The sequence below is a fragment of the Lissotriton vulgaris genome, chromosome 7, assembly GCF_964263255.1.
Source record: "Lissotriton vulgaris chromosome 7, aLisVul1.2, whole genome shotgun sequence".
NCBI classification, from domain to species: Eukaryota; Metazoa; Chordata; class Amphibia; order Caudata; family Salamandridae; genus Lissotriton; species Lissotriton vulgaris.
The window spans coordinates 1726141161-1726161302 of record NC_141695.1 but is presented as its reverse complement, the minus strand read 5'-3'; the positions used below and the strand labels follow the sequence as shown (position 1 = coordinate 1726161302).

At 47.0% G+C, this 20142-nt stretch overlaps 1 protein-coding gene across 1 annotated transcript in view; it reads right to left on the bottom strand.

Annotated features, from left to right (window-relative positions):
- Positions 1-20142, bottom strand: part of LPCAT3 (lysophosphatidylcholine acyltransferase 3) — a 201045-nt gene that overhangs the window by 51950 nt on the left and 128953 nt on the right. The window lies entirely within an intron of this gene.

Sequence of the window (20142 nt, the reverse complement as noted above, 5' to 3'; positions counted from 1 at the left end):
AAGGTTTCGTCCTTTCAATGTAATAAAGCAATGCTCTTTTCACATCTAATGTGCGTAGGGCACGTTCTGCCACTGTTGAGTTGCCTCTATTCTTCCCTCAACCAGATTCAGACTGATTGATATGAAAAGCAGAAATGACTTTAGGAAGGAATTTAAGATTGGTCTGAAAAACTATTTTGTTTTGGTGCATTTGTAAAAAAGGTTCTTTTATAGTTAATGTCTGAAGCTCACCCTCTCTTCTGAGTGATGAGATAGCAACTAGGAAGGCAACCTTCCATATGAGAAATTGCAGTTCACATCTGTGCTATGGTTCAAAGGGTGGACCCATTAGTCTGGTGAGAAGAATATTGAGATTCCACACTGGAGCAGGTGGACGTCTCGGGGGAATAACTTTGAGTCCCTCCATAAACGCTTAAATGACAGGTACTCTAAAAAAGATAGATGTTTTCTATTTTGTAGCTGTGCAGCTATTGCAGCTAAATGTTAAGGTATGGACGTGTATGCCAAATTGGAACGTTGTAAATGTAATATATAATGTTTTGGACAAAAGCATGAAGCGGGTTGATGTGGTTATTACAGTAAATCCCAAACAGCTTCCATTTTGCTGCATAGCAGGCTCTTGTGGTACGACGTCTAGCTTCCTTGATAATATTCAAACAGTCTGGCGGCAGATTAAGATAACCAAACTCTAAGACTTCAGGTGCCAGAGCGCCAGATTGAGTGGACTGTGGTCTGGGTGTCTTATGTCTCCATGGCTCTGTGTGTGGAGATTGGGTGCAAGACAGTTTTAAATGAGGAACTACTGAGAGTTCCAATAGGGTTGTGAACCATGGTTTACGTGCCCATGTGAGAGCAACTAGAGTTTCCGAACCACTAATGGAATGAGTGGGAGAGGCGGAAAAGCGTAGGCAAATTTCCCTGACCAGTTCATCCGTAGTGCATTTCCTTTGGACAATGGATGTGGATACCTGGATGGGAAGTTTGGACATTTTGCGTTTACGTGCGTGGTGAACAGGTCTATGTCTGGGAAGCCCCACATTTGAAAGAATGGGAGAACTTGAGGGTGTAGTTCTCATTCGTGGACTTGCTGTGCCTGACTACTTAGCAGATCTGCCATCTGATTTTCTACTCCTGGGAGGTGTTCTGCTAGGAGATAGATTTTGTGATGAATGGCCGACTTTCAGATGTCCTGGGCTAGGTGGTACAGTTGGGAGTGTTCCCCCCCTGTTTTTGTATGGAATACATAGCGGTCATATTGTCAGTACGAACCAGGACAGCTTTGCCAGCCAGATGGGTTTGAAAGGCTTTTAGACCTAGAAATATGACCATGAACTCTAAATGGTTGATGTGGAGCAACTTTTTTTGGTGAATTCACAGGCCTTGTATTGTGTGTTGCTGTAGATGAGCACCCCAGCCAGTTAGAGACGCATCCGCTGTTAGTACGGTCTGTGGAACCGGGCCTATAAAGGGAAGTCCTTTCGACAGATTGTGTGATCCACCACAGCAGAGAGCGAGGAGTACGGCCGCTTTCCGACACTAGATCGGTTAAAGGACCGTGGGATTAGTTCCACTGACCGGCTAAGCATTCCTGAAGCGGACACATCTGGAGCCTGGCATACGGGACGATCATGATGCTCGATGCCATCATCCTCAGCAGTAGCATGTAAGCCAGAGCTAGGAGAGATTGATTGGGTTGAAACTGGAGAACCAAAGCCTGAATGTTGCGAATTCTGGCTGCGTTGGGAAACGCCAGAGACTTTCGAGTATCTAAAGTGGCTCCTAGGTAGTTCTGAATATTGGCTGGCTGAAGATGTGACTTTGGAACGTAGACTGTGAACCCTAGTCGATGCAGTAACATGGTTATGGAAATGTATTTGAGGCACTGTTGGTACATGCTGGCTTTGATGAGCCAGTCGTCTCGGAAGACGTGGATGCTTTGTCTCCTGAGATGAGCAGCTACTACTGCCAGACATTTTGTGAAGACTCTGGGGGCAGTGGTGACTCTGAATGGGAGTAACTTGAGCTGGTAACGTTGGCCCACTAACGCAAACCTGGGAAATTTGCGATGAGCAGGGTGGATTGGAATATGACAGTAGTCTTCCTTTAAGTCTAGAATAGACAGAAAGTGGCCCTTTTGCAAATTAGTTAGTACCCGTTGAATTGTTACCATGTGAAAATGGTCTGACTGTATGTAAAAATTAAGTTCTGAGATCCAAGATTGGTCTGAGAGACCCATTCTTTTTTGGTATTTGGAAGTATAAGGAGTACACGGTCCCTTGGTGTAGTGGCACGGGCTCTATGGCTCTTTTTAACAGTAGAGACTGTACCACTAGTTTGAGGAGGTGTAGATGATCCAGAGAATTTGTGTGACTTTGGGGGAATGTATGGAGGAGTGTTGATGAACTCCATGCAGTAACCAGAATGGATAATTTGCAGAACCCACTTATCTGTTATGGACTGCCAAGCCGGTAAGAAATTTGACAGTCTTTCCCCAACAGGTTTTAAGTGGTCATGGGGAAGGAGAGATAAGTCACTGTTTTGTATTGAAAGGAGAGGTGTCCGTTTGAACCTCCACCTCTTCCCTTGCAGTTATTTCCTCAGTAACCGCCTGGGAAATAGTTCTTAGAACCAGAGGGTTGTTTATTACCCTTGTAGGTAGAGGCATTTCTGAGGAAGAATTCTTGAACCCTGCTTAATAGAAAGAGTGCCGAAAGGAACCACGGCCTTGTGGGGATTGAATCGCCCCCAAGGATTTGGCCACTTCAGTGTCTTTTTTCATCTTTTCCAGTTAAGTCTACTACTGGGCCAAAAAGGTATTCCTTATCAAAAGTCGTGTTTAATATAGAGGTTTGAACCTCTGGTTTGAATCCAGAGATACGTAGCCAGGCGTCACTTCTTAAAAGGACACGGGTATTTACTGCTCTGGCAGCTGTCTGCATCATCGAGGGAGCATCTGATTGGATTGTTGAAAATAAGTTGTCCCTCCCTTCTCAGGTCTACAGCTTTAAATTTATGTTCTTGGGGTAGATATTGGAGCAATTGTTCCATATCATCCCAATGCGCACAGTCGTATCTAGCTAGCAACGCTTGTGTGTTGGATATGTGGCAGAAGTTTGCTGCCTGAGCTGCGACTCTTCCCCGAAGAATCAAGAAGCTTAGATTCCTTATCTGGGAGTGAAGAATCTCCTGTGGTTTGGGAGTTAGCCCTTCTGCATGCGTTGGACACTACTAGCGAATCCAACGTAATCGTCCCCTAATGTACTCTGGGTCAGATGGTACAGACTTATATTTTTTGTCTACCCTAGGGGCAATGATACGTGCCATGACAGGATCATTATAGATATCATCCATATGTCTGATCATACCCTTGAGCATTGTTAGAGAACGTGATGACTTGAGTAGTGCTAAGGGCCTCGAAAAGGAAATTCTCTTCGAGGGAATCTTTGCGGAGCTGCACCCTATGGTAATTGGCAGCCCTACCCAGCAATTCAATGTAACCTTCACTGTCACCTGGTGGAGAGAGTTTGGTAGGGTAGAAGTCAGGATCATTGCCTGTGGGCGAGTTAGTGTTGTAGTCACGCCTTGGGTCTAGGTAATGGTTGACCATATTCATCCCCATCCCCATTATCATCCCCATCATCCTGGTTGTCCGGTGTATGTGGTGAATGCGGAGGCGAAGTAGGCACAGGTATAGATCCTGGAGGAGGAGGAGATGGGATAGGAGGAGGAAGAGGAGATGGGGAAGGGTTAGTTCCAACAGTTCTCTTCTTCAAAGGAATGTGATATTCCTCTTCAGCATCAGTCCTTCTCTTTAGAGTCACTGTTGTGGTGATATGCCCAGTTTTTGGATGAATGTACAACACTTTTTGCTTTGGGTCCAGTTTAATCGAGCAGTTTGTTGAAACTGTTTTTTTGGAGACTTCAGTTGTTTCGGCGGCGAAGGTTTTGGTGCCAATTGTTTAGGGGCTGGTGTTTACGGATCCGAAATGTGTATCGATGGTTGAGGGTCGGAGCCAGACTTAGGTTTCGATCCCGAAGGTTTTGGCTTAGTTGCCGTTTTCGAATGGGGCTTTTTGGAGCCGGAAGGCTTTTTGGTATGCTTTGGTGGCAGGGCATTGGAAGCGGGATCTCGGGGTCTGAGGGCGCAGGTTGGTCCTGAGCCTTCTTTTTGGGTTGAAATGGATGTCGGGGCGAGGGAGTTTCTGTACTCCCAGTACGCTGTCCAAGCGGGATGTCAATATCCTGGTCGGAGCTGTACTCTGAAACTGAGATTGGTTCCTGCTCTTCCTCTGCCCTGATAGCTTCATCAGCTTCTTCATCTGACTGAGGTCCGAAGAGGTCCAGAATGGAGGCTATGCGTTGACTCTGCATGTCGCGATGCAGAGCCCGATGGTCGCAAAGTGTTTTCTTGGAGCAGAACGCCTTGCACGCGTCCTGTTCACCTTACTCCGGGGACAAGAACAGGTTACAGTCTGTGTGAGTTGGTGCACTGGTATTTTGCATGGCACCAAGGGCAGAATTTAAAGGGAGTTTGTTCCATCGACCGCTAGTCAAACCGATGCGGGTAGGCCTGACATCCCATCACGAACTTTCCAGATCTAAAGAGTCCATCAGAAAATCCGACACACGAAAAATAGTATATGAGGTCGGAAACAATACCGTCAAGGTGGAGTGCCTTGCGCACGGAGGGAAACCGAAGGAACTGTCGAACAGACGGGCAGCGAGGAACAGCCGAACCCAATGGCGGAAAATAACAACCTAACAATGGAGTTTATGTCCATGAGCACGATCACCGAAAGGAGGAGTCACTTACCTCGTGACTGGAAAGACTTCTTCAAAGAAAAACAAAGTGCTAACATCCGGACACAACAATAGAGGACTATTTACGCAAAGCATATGATCTACAGCTCATATGCCTCGAATATAAAGGCTCGTCTTATTGGAATAGATGAAGGACAGCCTGTCCCACTGCTGCATCCCTCTTTACTGTTAAAACCAGGTAGTAGTGTGGGGTAAACGTGTCTGCTCTTCCACGTATCTGCTCTATAGATGTCCTGAAGAGAACAGCCACGGGGCGACTGATGTAGACACTTCCGATAGAGTGTGTTCTAACTACAGATAAAAGTTTTTCCAGCTTTGTGATGACAAAACTGGATAGCAGCAACATTCCAACGAGCAATGCTTTGTTTGGATAGCAAATATCCTTTCCGAGGTTTGCAATAAGCCAATAGCAATTGGCTAGATTTTCTGAATTGCGCCCGATGCAAAAAGAATATTAAACATCTTTTAACATCGGAGTATAAAAAATGTTCAGCTATGGTCTGCAGACTTGGAAAGAATGTTTTGAGTACAGTAGGCTCATTAAGATGAATGTGTCGGCATGGGATGAATTTGGGGTTTATTCATACTATTATCCTGTCCTCTTTAAAATGTAAAAATGGTTCTTTAACTATAAATGCTTGATTTTCACTTCTCTTTGCAGACGTAAACACTAGCAATAATGCCACCTTCCATGAGAGAAACTTTATATCAGCTCTGTGAATGGATCGCAAGGGGCATTCATCAACTATTAAAGGACCAAATTAAGCTGCCAAGATGGTGAAGGTTGCTTTACGGGAGAAAAGACCTGGAAAATGCCTTTAACCCTTTTGGTGCTCATGACTAGCTCAGCTCGTCATGAGGCACGGTGCTCGTGTGCTCATGACGAGCTGAGCTGGTCTGGTCATGACCACACCCATTATTATAGCCCAGCACAGGAGGGGGATATCCTGCGCAGCCAAACTGTTCAATAAGTCTATTTGACCATAGAGATTATGAGCTCGATTATCTTCTAAATCTAGATAAGGCTGCTAGGAGTACTTTAATTGAAGTATGAGCCAATTTAGTTAGATGTAACAAATATGGTTGGATACTTTCTGGTGGAGCTGAAAGAGGAGGAATTTTGCGATCTTTGACACTACAAACCAGAGCATGTCCACTTGAGTTTATAAATCCGGTTAGTAGAATTAGCTCTGGCTCTAGCAAGAATTTCACAATCTTGTGGGATTATTTCGGCTTGTAAATCCATTGTGCTAAGGAGCCAAGCTGACCAGTTCAAGGACACTGAGGCCACATTAAGTGTATGGTTCACTGACAAAGCTGGCATTGGCCTCAGCTGAATAATTTTCTCAGAGAGCAGGATCAGTTTAGCTAACCAAAACTGCCTGGGCTTCTCAGGGCAATCAAAATGAACCTGCACGGTACTCGTTTACTCTTGCTGCGAATCTGTGGAATTAATGGGACTATTAAACTTGGGAAAAGTGTAAGCAAATATCCCCAACTATCTTACTGAAAACAGATTACTCCACAATACTGATGTGGATCCCAAACAGCATAAAATCTGCATTTTCGATTACGACGAGTTGCAAAAAGATCGTCAAGGTATGAGTATATTTGACATCCTTTCTGCCATAAGCTTGCTGCCACTGAAGCTAGACATTTTGTGAAAAAGCAGGGAGTAATTGGCGCCAAATGAGGACTCTGAACTGATAATGAATGCCGGATACTCTGAATCTAAGAATTTGAGGCTTTGGGTGAATGGAAAATTTTGCATCTTGAGGGCCATCAAGTAGTCTCTGTGGTTCCTGAAATATGAAATAACTGTTTTCCTAGATTTATGTTTAACTTCTGCAGGTCTAAAATAGTTCTCCATTCCCCCGTCATTCTTGATTAAGAAGAAGGAATAAAACCCTGTTCCCATCTGATTGCCTGGTTCTCTTTCTATTGAGCTCTGTCAGAAGACAAATATTTCTTTCTGTATCTCCGCAACATGGAGAGACGATGACCTTGTCAGAGGCATATGAGGTGGCTCCATGTAAATTCCAATGTATGGCCATAGGAGACAATCTAAAACCAATTTGTCCATTGTGATTAACTGCAGATGAGGCAGATAGTTTCATTTTCAGCCTCCGTTTCTGGTACATATTTTTGAGTAACCAGGAAGTTCGTACTGTCACGGTTTCCAACTTGTATCTTCCCTGAGAAGTTTGCTTCCTCTTTGTGGTTTGACTGCTATAAGCTGCTAATAGTGGTTACATAATTAACCCTTTCGCAGCGGAGGTAATTCCCCCGCTGTGCTGGGGGGCGAGCACAGCGCCCCCATGCTCATGGCGAGCTCAGCTCGTCATGAGGCACAGTGCTTGTGTGCTTATGACGAGCTGAGCTTGTCACGGACACACCCGTTTGTGAGGAACGCTCTGCACAGCAGGGGACTTATCCCCGCGTGAGAGCATTCCACGGCTCATGACGAGCTCAGCTCGTCATGAGCATGGAAGGTGTTAAGGTGGATATCCGCGTCTGTATGATAACATAACCTTGCCTCTTGCATCACAAAAAGGCATTTTTCTAATTTGTACAGAACTCAATGAGTTCGCAGTGTCAGCTCTTATGGATTGCAACGCCTGAATATGCCTTCCAAATAATGCCTCTCAGTCAAAAGGGAACTCTAGAATTTTACTATGAACTTCAGGCCTGAAGGACCTAGCTTTAATCCATCCCCGCCTGCGATGGACAGTAGCACATGCACATTTCCGAAAACCTGTGGAGGCGATATCCATTGCAGTGTCGATAATTTCTTAAGAGACCAGTTAGCCCTCTTGTAGGATTTTTATTGCCTCTGTTGTGCATTCTCTATAAACTGGTTTGTATGAGGTGCAATAATCTGACCACATTGGTCAGTCGTATCTGCCAAGAAGAGAATTTACTGCTCTCCCAGTTATAGCCAACATTGAGGAAAATATATCTTTCTTATATTATCAAGACGTCTAACCTCTCTATCCGGTGGTGTTAATATAGGCAGGGGTGAGGGGGGCTCCTTGGAACAGCGCTGAGCAGATTGTGACATAATGGAGTCTGGTATAGGATACCCTATCAAATAGGCTGGTGCATGTTCTGGCACCTTATATTTATATGCCACATAGTTAGGATAGAAGACATGGTCGCTGGATTCTTCATGATCTTCACACCTTCACAGAAATAGGTTATCACGGGGACAGCTCTAACACATTTCCTTGCCTGCTCTATAAAATCATAAATAAGGCAATCTGATCATTTAACTGGCATTGGCAAATCAAATTGTTTTGCTGCATGCTCCATCAGAGTATGGAAACTTACAATATTATCAGGAGGAGAGTCCACCTCATGAGGAACTGGTGGTGAAGTAGGTGAAGGAACTGGTAAAACCAAAGGGGATGATGGACGGATTGTTGAACATTGCAAGCACTCACCCCCAGTCAACGGATCAGGGTTTAATCAATCATCCTTCTTAAGCTCACTCCCCCACCCCAGTTCAGACATGGCTATATGCAAATCAGTCTGACCCTGTGCCTCATGGGAACAGTCCAGCCCGAACTGCCAAGCCATGTCTTCTCTGGACCGGAAACAAGCATCCTGGGACCGGTTTCGGGCTCACAGCCCTCATCAGCCAGGCTATAATTCAACCCAGATCTGTGACTGGGGGTGAGTGTCTGAAAAGTTTCAGCGCTCTGTCCATTTCCTCCTTGGGGTTGCTTTGTTCGCCCTAAGCTGGCAGGGTATGCCCAGACAGGGGTCCCTTGCTCACTTTGCCACTGGATTCAAGCTAGCCTGGCTGATGAAGGATGTTAGCCAGAAACGGAAGCGGAAGTGTTCTAGAGGGCGCTGTCGCCTGACTTGCTGGAGTTTGGCTTTTTTGTAAGGATAGTGCTAATTTAATTAAATAATGCTTCTTTTAGCCCATATGTGCTATGGATGACTTATACTGCTTGTAAATGTTCTGTGGGACTCCCACTTAGACGATCGGGAATGATTCAAGCATGTGAATGGAATATGCTACTTACCAGTATGCATCTGTTCTTGACATGTAGGGCCGCTAACATTCATATCTTGTGCATAGAGCGCCGCCTAGTGTTGCGTCCGGATGATCGCACCTTGTTGTCCTGGAAGAGTCTTTGAAGTATCACGAAATAGGTGGCTCCTCCCCTGGACTACAGTGCGCATGGGCATCCTCTCCATCCTTAGATTGTTTTTCGCCATTGTGGCAGAGATGGAGTCCAATACAATACAAGATGACCATGCTTACAAATAATTCTGACTACTACAGCTGCGACAGGCACCGGGGAGGATGGGCAAGATATGAATGTTAGCGGCCCTACATGCCAAGAACAGATGCATACTGGTAAGTAGCATATTCCGTTCGAGGCATGTGGGCCGCTAAATTCATATCTTGTGCATAGAAAAAATAGCAGTTTCTCCCTTAGCGGTGGTTGCCCGAGCCAGCTGCAGCAGCCTGAAAGAGGGACTTAAGAACAGCCTGTCCTACAGCAGCTTGCTGCTTGGAATGTACATCAACACAGTAGTGTTTGGTGAATGTATGTATGTTATTCCATGTGGCTGCTCTACATATGTCCTCTAATGGAATGTTACGCAGGAAAGCCATGGATGCCCCTAGCTTGCGTGTGGAATGCGCTCTTGGGGGGGACTGTTAGTGTGCGTTTAGCCTTCTGATAACAAATCTGAATACACTTAACAATCCATCTGCCTATACCTCATTTGGAAATGGGTTTGCCCTTGTGCTGTGGTGAAAAAGCAACAAAAAAAGTTGTTTAGTCTTCCTGAAATCCCTCGTCCTGTCTATATAGTACAGGAGAGCTTGTTTGACGTCTATTGTGTGCAGTGATCTTTCTGCTACTGAGTCTGGATTAGGGAAGAAAACTGGCAGTTCAATAGTTTAATTATTGTGGAACTGAGAAACTACCTTGGGCATGAATTTAGTGTTAGTGCGTAGCACCACCCTATTTGCGTGAACCTGTATAAAGGGTTCTTGAATGGTTAGGGCTTGCAGCTCGCTAACCAGTCTCATCGACGTGATCGCTACTAAGAAGGCAACCTTCCAAGTTAGGAACTGTATGTCACAAGAGTGGAGAGGTTCGAAAGGTGTCCCATCAGTCTGGTCAAAACTATATTAAGATTCCAGACCGGTGAAGGTGGCCTTCTGGGTGGAATGACTCGTTTGAGTCCCTCCATAAAAGCCTTTATGGCTGGCACTCGGAACAGTGAAAGGTGTTGCCTGTTCTGTAAGTAAGCCGCTATTGCCTCCAAATGAATACGTATAGAACTGTATGCCAGATTGCATCTGTATAAATGTAACAGGTAACAAATGTTCTGTGTTGATGCATCCAGCGGGTTTATGTCATGGTTGGAACAGTAAATGACAAAACGTTTCCATTAGGCAGCTTAGCAGGCCCTAGTGGTAGGCAGTCTTGCCTCCTTGATGATGTCCATACAATCAGGAGGCAGATTTAGATACCCAAATTCTATGACTTCAGGAGCCATATCGCAAGGTTTAACTGTTGTGGATCTGGGTGCTGAACTGCGCCATGGCTCTGGGTGAGAAGACTGGGTGTAAGACGCAGTCTTTGATGAGGCACCACGGAAAGTTCTAGGAACGTGGTGTACCATGCTTGCCTCGCCCACGTTGGAGCAACCAGGATGAGAGTCATCGAGTGCTGTCTGAGTTTCCGTGCCACCAGAGGTATGAGCGGGGCCGGCGGAAAAGCGTACGCAAATCTGCCTGACCAGTTCATCCATATCGCATTGCCCTCAGACCGCGGGTGTGGGAACCTGGCGGCGAAGTTTGGGCATTTTGCGTTCTCGTTTGCGGCGAACAGGTCGATGTCCGGATGTCCCCACTGCTGGAAGTACGGTTGCAGCACCGAGGGATGAATCTCCCACTCGTGCACCTGATGGCTGTGTCTGCTGAGCAGATCCGCCATCTGGTTGTCCTGGCCCGGGAGGTGCTCCGCCATGAGGAAAATTTTCCTCTGAATGGCCCACTTCCACATGCTCTGAGCCAAGTGTGACAACTGTGGAGAGTGAGTACCTCCCTGCTTCTGAATGTAATACATGGCAGTCATGTTGTCCGTCCGGATCAACATGACCTTGTTGCACAGATATATCTTGAAAGCCTTGAGCGCCATGAAGATTGCCATCAGATCTAACAGATTGATGTGCATTCCCTTTTGTTGATCTGACCATAGTCCCGGCACTGTATAATGAAGGAGATGCGCGCGCGCGCCCCCCCACCCCAGGAGGGATGCGTCCGTCGTGAGCACTACTTGTGGTACAGGCTCTTGGAACGGTCGTCCCTTGCAAAGGTTGCGTGGATTCCACCAATGCAGAGAGTTGTACGCACGACCGGTCACCAACACTAGGTCTTTCATTTGTCCTTGAGCCCGATTCCACTGTCGTGCTAAACACTCTTGGAGCGGACGCATATGCAGTCTCGCGTGCGGGACTATGAAGATGCAGGAGGCCATCATGCCTATCAACTGCAGAAACACTCTCGCCTGTAGTGAGTGTTGTGGTCTGAATTTGCGAATCAGCAGCTGCATGCTGTCGATTCGCACTGAGTTTGGCTAGGCTGTAGCTGTCACAGTGTCCAACGTCGCTCCCAAGTATTGCTGTACTTGAGCGGGTTGAAGAGGAGACTTGGGATCGTTCAGAGAAAATCCCAAACTGTGCAGAAGATGAATTGTGCGGGACACGTGGCTGGCGCACTGCTGGGCCGACTTCGCTTGCACAAGCCAGTCGTCCAGGTAAGGGTAGACATGAATGTGTTGTCTCCGAAGGTGTGCCGCCACTGTCGCCAAGCACTTGGTGAACACTCTGGGAGCAGTGGTCACTCCAAAGGGTAGCACCTTGAACTGGTAATGCTTGTTCTGTATAGTGAACCGGAGGTATTTCCTGTGTGCCTGATGTATGGGTATATAGAAATATGTATCCTTCAGATCCAGAGTTGCCAGGAAATCCCCCTGACTGAGCAACGGCAGGACCTGCTGCAGAGTCAGCATGTGGAAATGTTCTGAAAGGATGTATAGGTTCAAGGGTCTCAGATCCAGAATGGGTCTGAGAGACCCGTCCTTCTTTGGGACTAAGAAATAGAGAGAGTACACCCCTGTTCCGTGCTCCTCTAGAGGCACCAGTTCTATGGCCCCCTTTTGCAGCATGCTGGCCACTTTTTGCTGTAATAAGGTTAAGTGCTCTGCGGACATAGGATGTTGTCTTGGTGGTATGTCGGGTGGAGTGGATGTCAGTTCTAAACAATACCCGTACTGGATAAGTTGCCTCACCCACCTGTCTGTCTGTGGTAATGCCTTCCCAGACTGGCAGGAACTGCTGGAGTCGTCCCCCGGCCGGTGTTATATGGTCCGGGGGCAGTTACAAGACGTCACTGTTTGGTATTTGCTGAGGACCTGGTGTTATTATTTCCACGTCCTCTGCCTTTGGTGCTGTTACCAGGGTATCCACCTCTATTGTTTTAGGTCTCGCGACCTATCGATGCGCGCAAGCGCATCGAGCGTAGCGAGAATTCATGTGGCGAAAACATCTTCAAACCAAAGGGCTTTCAGCCCCGCGGTTTTCATGCAGTGCCCGTGTACATGCACGCGCATCGCATCCAAGCCCAGCCCAGTCCTCCCCTAGCAGCACTCCTCCCACGCCAGCAACTCCCCCCTCCCACACCAGCACCTCCCCTCTCTCGCATTCGCGCCATCCGGCTTCTCCTCCCCTAGCAGCACTCCTCCCACACCAGCATCTCCCCCCTCCCACACCAGCACCTCCCCTCTCTCGCATTCACGCCCACCCACCAGGCTCTCCGGCCCCCATCAGGCTTCCCTCCCAATCCGCCTGCCTCCCCTCGCGCATTCACGCTCCCCCTCCAGGCTCTCCCGCCCCCATCCGGCTTCTCGCATCGCACTCTCTCCTCCCCCCTCCCTTCTCGTATTTTCTTGTTTATTTTTTGCTGATTTCGCTCAACCTCACGTTTCCCACCTTCCGTCATCCCGTTGCTTGAGGCCATGAAAAGGACGCTGCAGGATTGCACAGCCTCGCTCGAGTTGCCCACCCCCTCCCTCTCCCCTTCCGTGACTCGTATATAACAACTGAGAACAGCACATTATTTAACAACTGGTCACAGTTGCTAATCACGCTCAATACCCAATAACGTCTGCTCAGTCGTACTTGGCACTATGCTTTATGCGATTTTTGACACAATGTATTTTGTGTTGTTAGCTCTTAGCGCCCTCGCCTTTTTCAAAACGCTCGCCATCTTCTGATGTTTGGAGTCACCGGAATACATCCTACAAAAGGAGCCCAGAAAGGCTGGGACTCCTGAGACAATTAAAGCCAGAGGCATTGGATGGCGAGCCGCAAAACAACCGGAAGACAATCGCACGTCCACACAGTGAACCCAATACTTGCACGGTCACATCTAGAAATTAAAACTCTCCTCTCGCCTGCGGTGGGATGCATACGTGTGACCTCGGCATAATTAGCCTTTGAAAACTTTGGGGATTACAAACGCTCGCGGGTCACCCCTTCCAGCTGAGCTAACAGACTGATGCGAAGCAGATGGACAGCACACAGAAGGAGGCGCTGGCCCCTCTAATTAAAATAAAAACACTTACAAGCATCTTTCAATTAACTCTTGATGTGCTGTAATGCGGTGAGTGCTTAGCGCCTAAAAGAAACAATAGGGGTGGCTGTTTCCGGGAACGTTTTGCACGAGGAAACCTCAAAGGTTGAAGAGTAATTGCCTCCCTTGCATGACCTGAGCCGCGGCAGTGTTTTATTTATGTTTTATTATTTAAATCTCTGGTTTACTGCCACTTGGCTGTGCTTGAAGAATGGAGGGTCACGGTGATACTGTAGGTCAAATCACACCTTTCGGATTCATTAGAAACCAGGTGACTTAAGTGGAAAGGGGGTTCCTCGGAACATAAAAGGAGTTTTTCTTTAGCTATCATTAAACCAGGATTCACAAACTAACTCTGAAATACTTGCAGTTCAGGTGATGCTGCACCAAAAAAAGGCTCCTTCCCCCAGCGTGCGCTCTGCCTCAGGCCGGCATCTCTCCTCCCCTAATTATTCACTGCAGGGCCTGCGTCTCGTCACCCTTCCTCCCAGTCCCCACAAGCATGCTTCTCCAGTGGCTGCATACTTTACAGACGACATTTTGTACGTTTGGCTGGCTTCTCTTTTTTTTGTTTTGGTTGTTTGTATTGCACCAGGCATATGACGATAGTTGTGTGTCAAGTAGGTGGTTCCTTTGTCTTTTCCGTTTTTTTTTGTGTTCACTTTAGTTCTTGGGTGCAGTTCATCTTGGCATGGTGGCAATGTAGCATGCTTAGAGCACTATTGATCACACAGGAACAGTAGGCAAATTGGTGATGGCAAATTGTAATATCGACTTTCATTTTCTTCTTCACTCGAGAGTAAAGAAAACGGTAGTGTCACCTATATCTTTTTGTAGTGAAACAATGGTGTCTCACTATTTTGGTAGCGACATAACAAGCCAATTTATTAATCTTTTCAGCACCTTAATGCATACATTTAGCATTAATTTGTATGTTTCTTGTTGACGCCATTTATTGTGCATGTGATCATATATGCAATTTCTGCTGTATGTAAATTATGTTCCATTTCTGGTGCCAGTGAGTAAGGTAGCTCTTCTGTTGCAAGTGAGCCCCTCTCCCCTCCCATCTTCCCTCTCTCCTCAACCTCAACCTCCCCTCCTCCCTCTCTTCTCACTCACCCCTCACTCTCTCCCCTTTCTCCCCTCCCCTCTCACCACGCTCCCCTCCCTCTCTCAAATCCCACTCTCTCCCCACTCACTCCTCTCTCCCCTGTCCTCACCCACCCCTCTCCTCTCCCTCTCACAAATCCCACTCTCTCCTCACTCACTCCTCTCTCCCCTCTCCTCATCTCCCCTCTCACCACTCAACACTCTACCCTCTCAACACTCACCACTACACTCCCTCTCCAATCCCTCTCTCTCTCCTCACTCACCTCTCTCTCGCCTCTCTCCCCTCTACTCACTCACCCCTCTCCTCACTCTCTCCAGGCCTGACTCTCTCCTCCACTCTCACCACTCTCCCCTCTCAACACCACTCTCCCCTCTCGACACCCCGCTCCTCACCACTTTTCCCTCTCCTAATTGCATTTTTTCACGGCTGCCAGGCCGTGACACCACATCAAAGGGCTTCTCCTCCCCTAATTATTTTTTTACGACCGGCCGGCCGTACTTTAAGTTTCACGCCCGCCATACAACATACAACCACACGCACAACCACACGCACAACCACACGCACAACCACACCGTCAGTGCACAGTTTCACCAGGCACAGACACCATCAGTCATCAGTGCATGCTTTCACTGGGCACTGGGCACAAACACCACCAGCTGTCAGTGCACACTTTCACTGGGCACAAACACCACCAGCCGTCAGTGCATGCTTCCACCAGGCACACACCACCAGCCGTTGGTGCACGCTTTCACCAGGCACACACACCACCACCAGCCATCAGTGCACGCTTTCGCCAGGCACAAACACCACCAGCTGTCAGTGCACACTTCCACCAGGGACACACCACTAGACGTCAGTGCACGCTTTCACCTGGCACACACACACCACCAGCCATCAGTGCACGCTTTCACCAGTCACACACACACCACCAGCCGGTAGTGCACACTTCCACCACAGCACCTCCCAGCACCAACACAGCACCACTCAGCACCACTACAGCATCACTCAGGGGCACCACAACATCAATATGCGCTACCAGAGCATCACTGAACGCCACAGCATCACTCAGCACCCCCACAACATCTTTCTGAGCCAACAAAGCATTAATATGTGCAACAATTCAACAACTGATTCAAATATGTTCTCTCAATTTTTCAAAATGTATTAAAAATGTCACCCAAAAAATGTAATCTTTCACTTCTGTTCTTGGATTTTCATCACTATAAAAAAAATAAACATAATCTTCCACAAAATTATTTGCAAAAGTTCAAGCTATTGCCATTATATATTACAATATCTTTAATTTAACTAATAAATATTGAAAAAAAAACATTGCTAATTTTAATATTAATACATCTAAGTCATGTAAAGACAACACATATTGCATAACAAATGCTATAGGTGTCACATTTCCACAAGTTAACACTATTAGCATTGTAAATGACAGTTATTAATTTCAAAAATTTCAAAACAAAAACATAAATAATAAATTTGTCATTTACAATACTAATCCCTCAAACTTTACTAATGCGAGCCCTATTGCATTGCCAAATGCCAATAGGTCTCGTAGTAGGAATGTTGGAGCTATTACAATTGCAAATAACAATGACTTTTATTTTTGTTTTCATTTTAAAAACATAAAGGGCTTTGTCATTTACAAAACCAATAGCTCCAACTTTCCTACTGCGAGACCAATTGGCAACGCCAGTGCTTGTTTGTTAAAGGTGGTCTGTGCCCCACCTTTATTGTATTGTGTTTGCTGAGATGTTTGCCCCCTTGACGGCCCTCTACTACCTGAGCGACGAAAAGAACCCCCTCTGAACTGTTGAGACTGCAAGGCCCCCATAGACTTAGCCGTCTCAGTGTCCTTCTTGAGCTTTTCAAGAATCGTGTCAACGTCAGGCCCAAACAAGAAATCTGGGTTAACGGGGTGATTGAGCAAACTTGTTTGTATTTCTGGCTTAAACCCTGAAATTCGTAACCATGCCGGCCTCCTTAGCATTACACTAGTGTTAATGGCCCTGGCTGCAGTGTCTGCTGAATCTAGTGCACACTTGATAGAAGCGTTTGATATCAGTTTCCCTTCCTGAATCAACATTTCCGCCTCCTCTCTATATGCATCAGGCAAGTGTTGCAACAATTGCTCTAGGGTATCATAGTGAGCCCTATCGTATCTAGCCAGTAGAGCTTGTGTATTGGATATTCTCCAAATATTCGCCGCCTGCGCAGCAACCCGCTTCCCAGAGGCTTCTAATACTTTAGATCCTTTGTCTGGGGGAGAAGCATCACCACTTGTTTGTGACTTTGCCCTCTTCCGGGCATTGGAGACCACCAAAGAGTCCAATGGCAATTGACCCCGGATATACGTAGGGTCCACAGGAGCAGGCCTGTATTTCTTTTCAATACGTGGGTTCACCACCCTTGCACTGGTTGCGTCCTTGAAAATGTCATTGGCGTGGTGAAGGACACCCATCGGCAGCGTCTTCACTGATCTGTCCGACGTAGAGAAGGTATCAAACAGAAAGTCCTCCTCAACTGGGTCTGCATGCATGACCACATCATGGTTCAATGCTGCCCTTTCAAGTAGAGCGTTGAATGCTGCAGTATCCTCTGCGGGGGCTGTCTTTACTTGGTAAGACTGGGTGTCCGCCGTGCCTTGATCGTCGAGCACATCCTGCGAGTCATCCCGATTAGATTCATCAGGATAGTTGAATTGCTCGTCATTCTGGTCATCACCCCCACCATCCTCAGTGCGTGTGGGGGAATGAGTAAAGGCTTGTCCATAAGGCCTTACGGACTCGAAAAGAACTGGCGAGGAAGAAGTCTCTTTTCCTTTTGAGTGGAATTTGATAGGATTCCATTGGCTTCTCCGGCAAGATCTTCCATTTGAAAAGGGTGAGTCTTCCGGTTGCAGAGTCAATGTACAACTTCTTTGAGCTTTCAGAAGAAGGTGGAGAGGAACCAACGCCTTCAGGAGTGGCAGTCGTTCCCTTAAGTTTTGACATCATTTTACCAGGGTCGGCGCCCTGTGCCGGCCTAGACGTTTTAGGTCTTGCAGTCGGAGGCAGTCCAAAAACTATAAGTGGAGGCCCCGATGGCTGTTGCACTTTTTTCACGGCCATCGCCAACGTCGAGCCAGGTGTTGCGGTGGGATTCCCAAAATGGCCGCGGCTTGATGCGTCACGTTCCAATGCGGCCATTTTGTGCTGGTCTTCGAGAACCTTCACCAGCATTAACTTGTATGCATTCGGACTGAGGGGCGGCTGCGACTCAAGTCCGTCTTCAGTGTCCACGCCCCCGAGGGCATCCTTATATGACGTCGCTCCGTCTCTTTGGGCCTTTGGCACCTTCTTGGATGCACCGATCTTCGGGTTGGCACCCTTCTGTGACCCCGAAGGGGCAATGACACTGAGCCTTCTTAGGATCCGAAGGAACTAGGCTTTGCGAAACGAATACTGGATTGACCAGTTTCGGTTTCGATTTGTCTTTAGTCAGTTTCGGTTTCGAAGGCGTACCCACCGAAGGCTCTGAAATATTCTTAGCCGGGCCAGAGTGCGGGGCTGTAGAATGAGTATAAAGATCTTTTCTAAGGCCTTCCAGCGATGCTTCGACCTGAGCTTTTGACAAGACAGTGTAACTGTTGACCCCCGAAGGTTCGGTTGAGTCTTGCTCATCGCTGGAGCCGCCCTCTGCGGCTCCAATGGCCATACCGTTGTCTCTTACCTCGACAGCTTCATCGTCCTCATCGTCTACCTCTTCTCCGTAGTAAGATTCTTGACAGGAGGCCGGGTCGGAGAAGCAACTCTCCTCGTCGTGGTCTGGAGACAGACACGTGTTGCACACAGGGTGCACGTCAGAGAGGATACTTCGCGTTACAGACCGGGCAACGCTTAAACAGGGCCTGGAATTCCATCGTAGAGGTCAATCTTCGATCGGGCCTAAAAAGCTGGGAGCACACGTGCTCAAGTATCCGGGAAACTGGATAAGTTAACTCAGAACCGAACGAAGTACAATACCGCTTAAAGAGGCCTTTTGGCCTGAAGAAAACAAGTTTATCCTATAGGTTCCGAACGAGAGTCACGGAACACATCCGAACCCAATGGCGGAAAAAAACAATCTAAGGAGGGAGAGGATGCCCATGCGCACTGTAGTCCAGGGGAGGAGCCACCTATCGTGATACTTCAAAGACTGTTCCAGGACAACAAGGTGCAATCATCCGGACCCAACACTAGGCGGCGATCTACGCACAAGATATGAATTTAGCGGCCCACATGCCTCGAACCTATTGATTATCCAATACTGAAGGAGCATCTTAATCACTTCCTCTTTATTTTAAAACAACCTGCAACTTCAGCACCCTATACTAGACTAAAGTGTGCACAGCAGGTGATCTACAGTTGCACATGCTGAAAATCAAACACAATCTAATTCTTGGTCCCAGTGGATAGGTTTTCATCAGGAAAATGAAATGGAGTCAATGTTTGGTTCCAGACTCAGTTCTGCCTCGAAAATTACCCTTGGTGTACTGTGAGACTGCTGGAACTGCAGCTGTGCCTGTTGCTAGTAGTTCTGTTGATGTAAATTAAACTCCTTTGTCCAGTAGTTATACAACGAGTGTCTTGTTTTCAAGACTTGTTCATGCTGTTGTAGAGCACTGGTAGAATCTAAAGTTATTAGTATTCTTTTTATTTTTAAAATCATCTCCAGCTGCACTTCCACCTTCGGGCCAAACAGATGTTCGCTCCTGAACTTCAGGCCAAAACCTTGAATGCACAACCTAGAACAGCATCTACAAAACCGACCTGTATTTGTCTGAAAGCTTCCGAGTGGGAATAAACTATTCCCATCAGATGGGAAAAGATTTCGAAATGGCAATTCTACATTTCAGTTCAGCCCTTGATGCCAAGTCAGGATTCAGGAAAATGGCAAAATGAATATCAAGTGCAAGATACTCAGGGCTAGAGACAGTGTGAAATAGAACATGGGAAACCATGAAGATTTGGCACATTAGACCACAAAGTGCAGCATAGCCTACTTACTCAATTTCTGGGCTGGGGTGGTGGTAGAGCCATATTTAAGGACTCAGATTTGGCATGGCAACGAGTGTTCAGGTGCATTGGCTTTCCGTATTACCCCATCTTAGTCGTACATCGTTTTTATTTTTCCTTTCTCTGTTTCCCATTAGGCCTCTTCCTTTTCCTGCAATTGTGCTCTGCATGTATCGCTTACCTAGTGGATTTGGAATGGTGTGTTGGTGGCATTCAGAGGCTGCCAGCTGGATTCCAAGATGGTAGATAATCATCAATTAAAACATTAACACCCGCTGCTGAAGCGGCTTTTCAAATATACTACTTCAGCAAATGACAACTGGCTGTTAAATACTACTTTTCTGTTGTAGTCTGTCTGCAATCTTTTCAGTCCAATATACAACATCAAGATAATATGAGGGCAGACTCTCAGTAAAGACACTACCGGGTATGCAGTGAGCTCCGGTCCTGTGTTTCTTTCTCTCACTCCACTCCACCTCCTGGTTTTGTCCTCA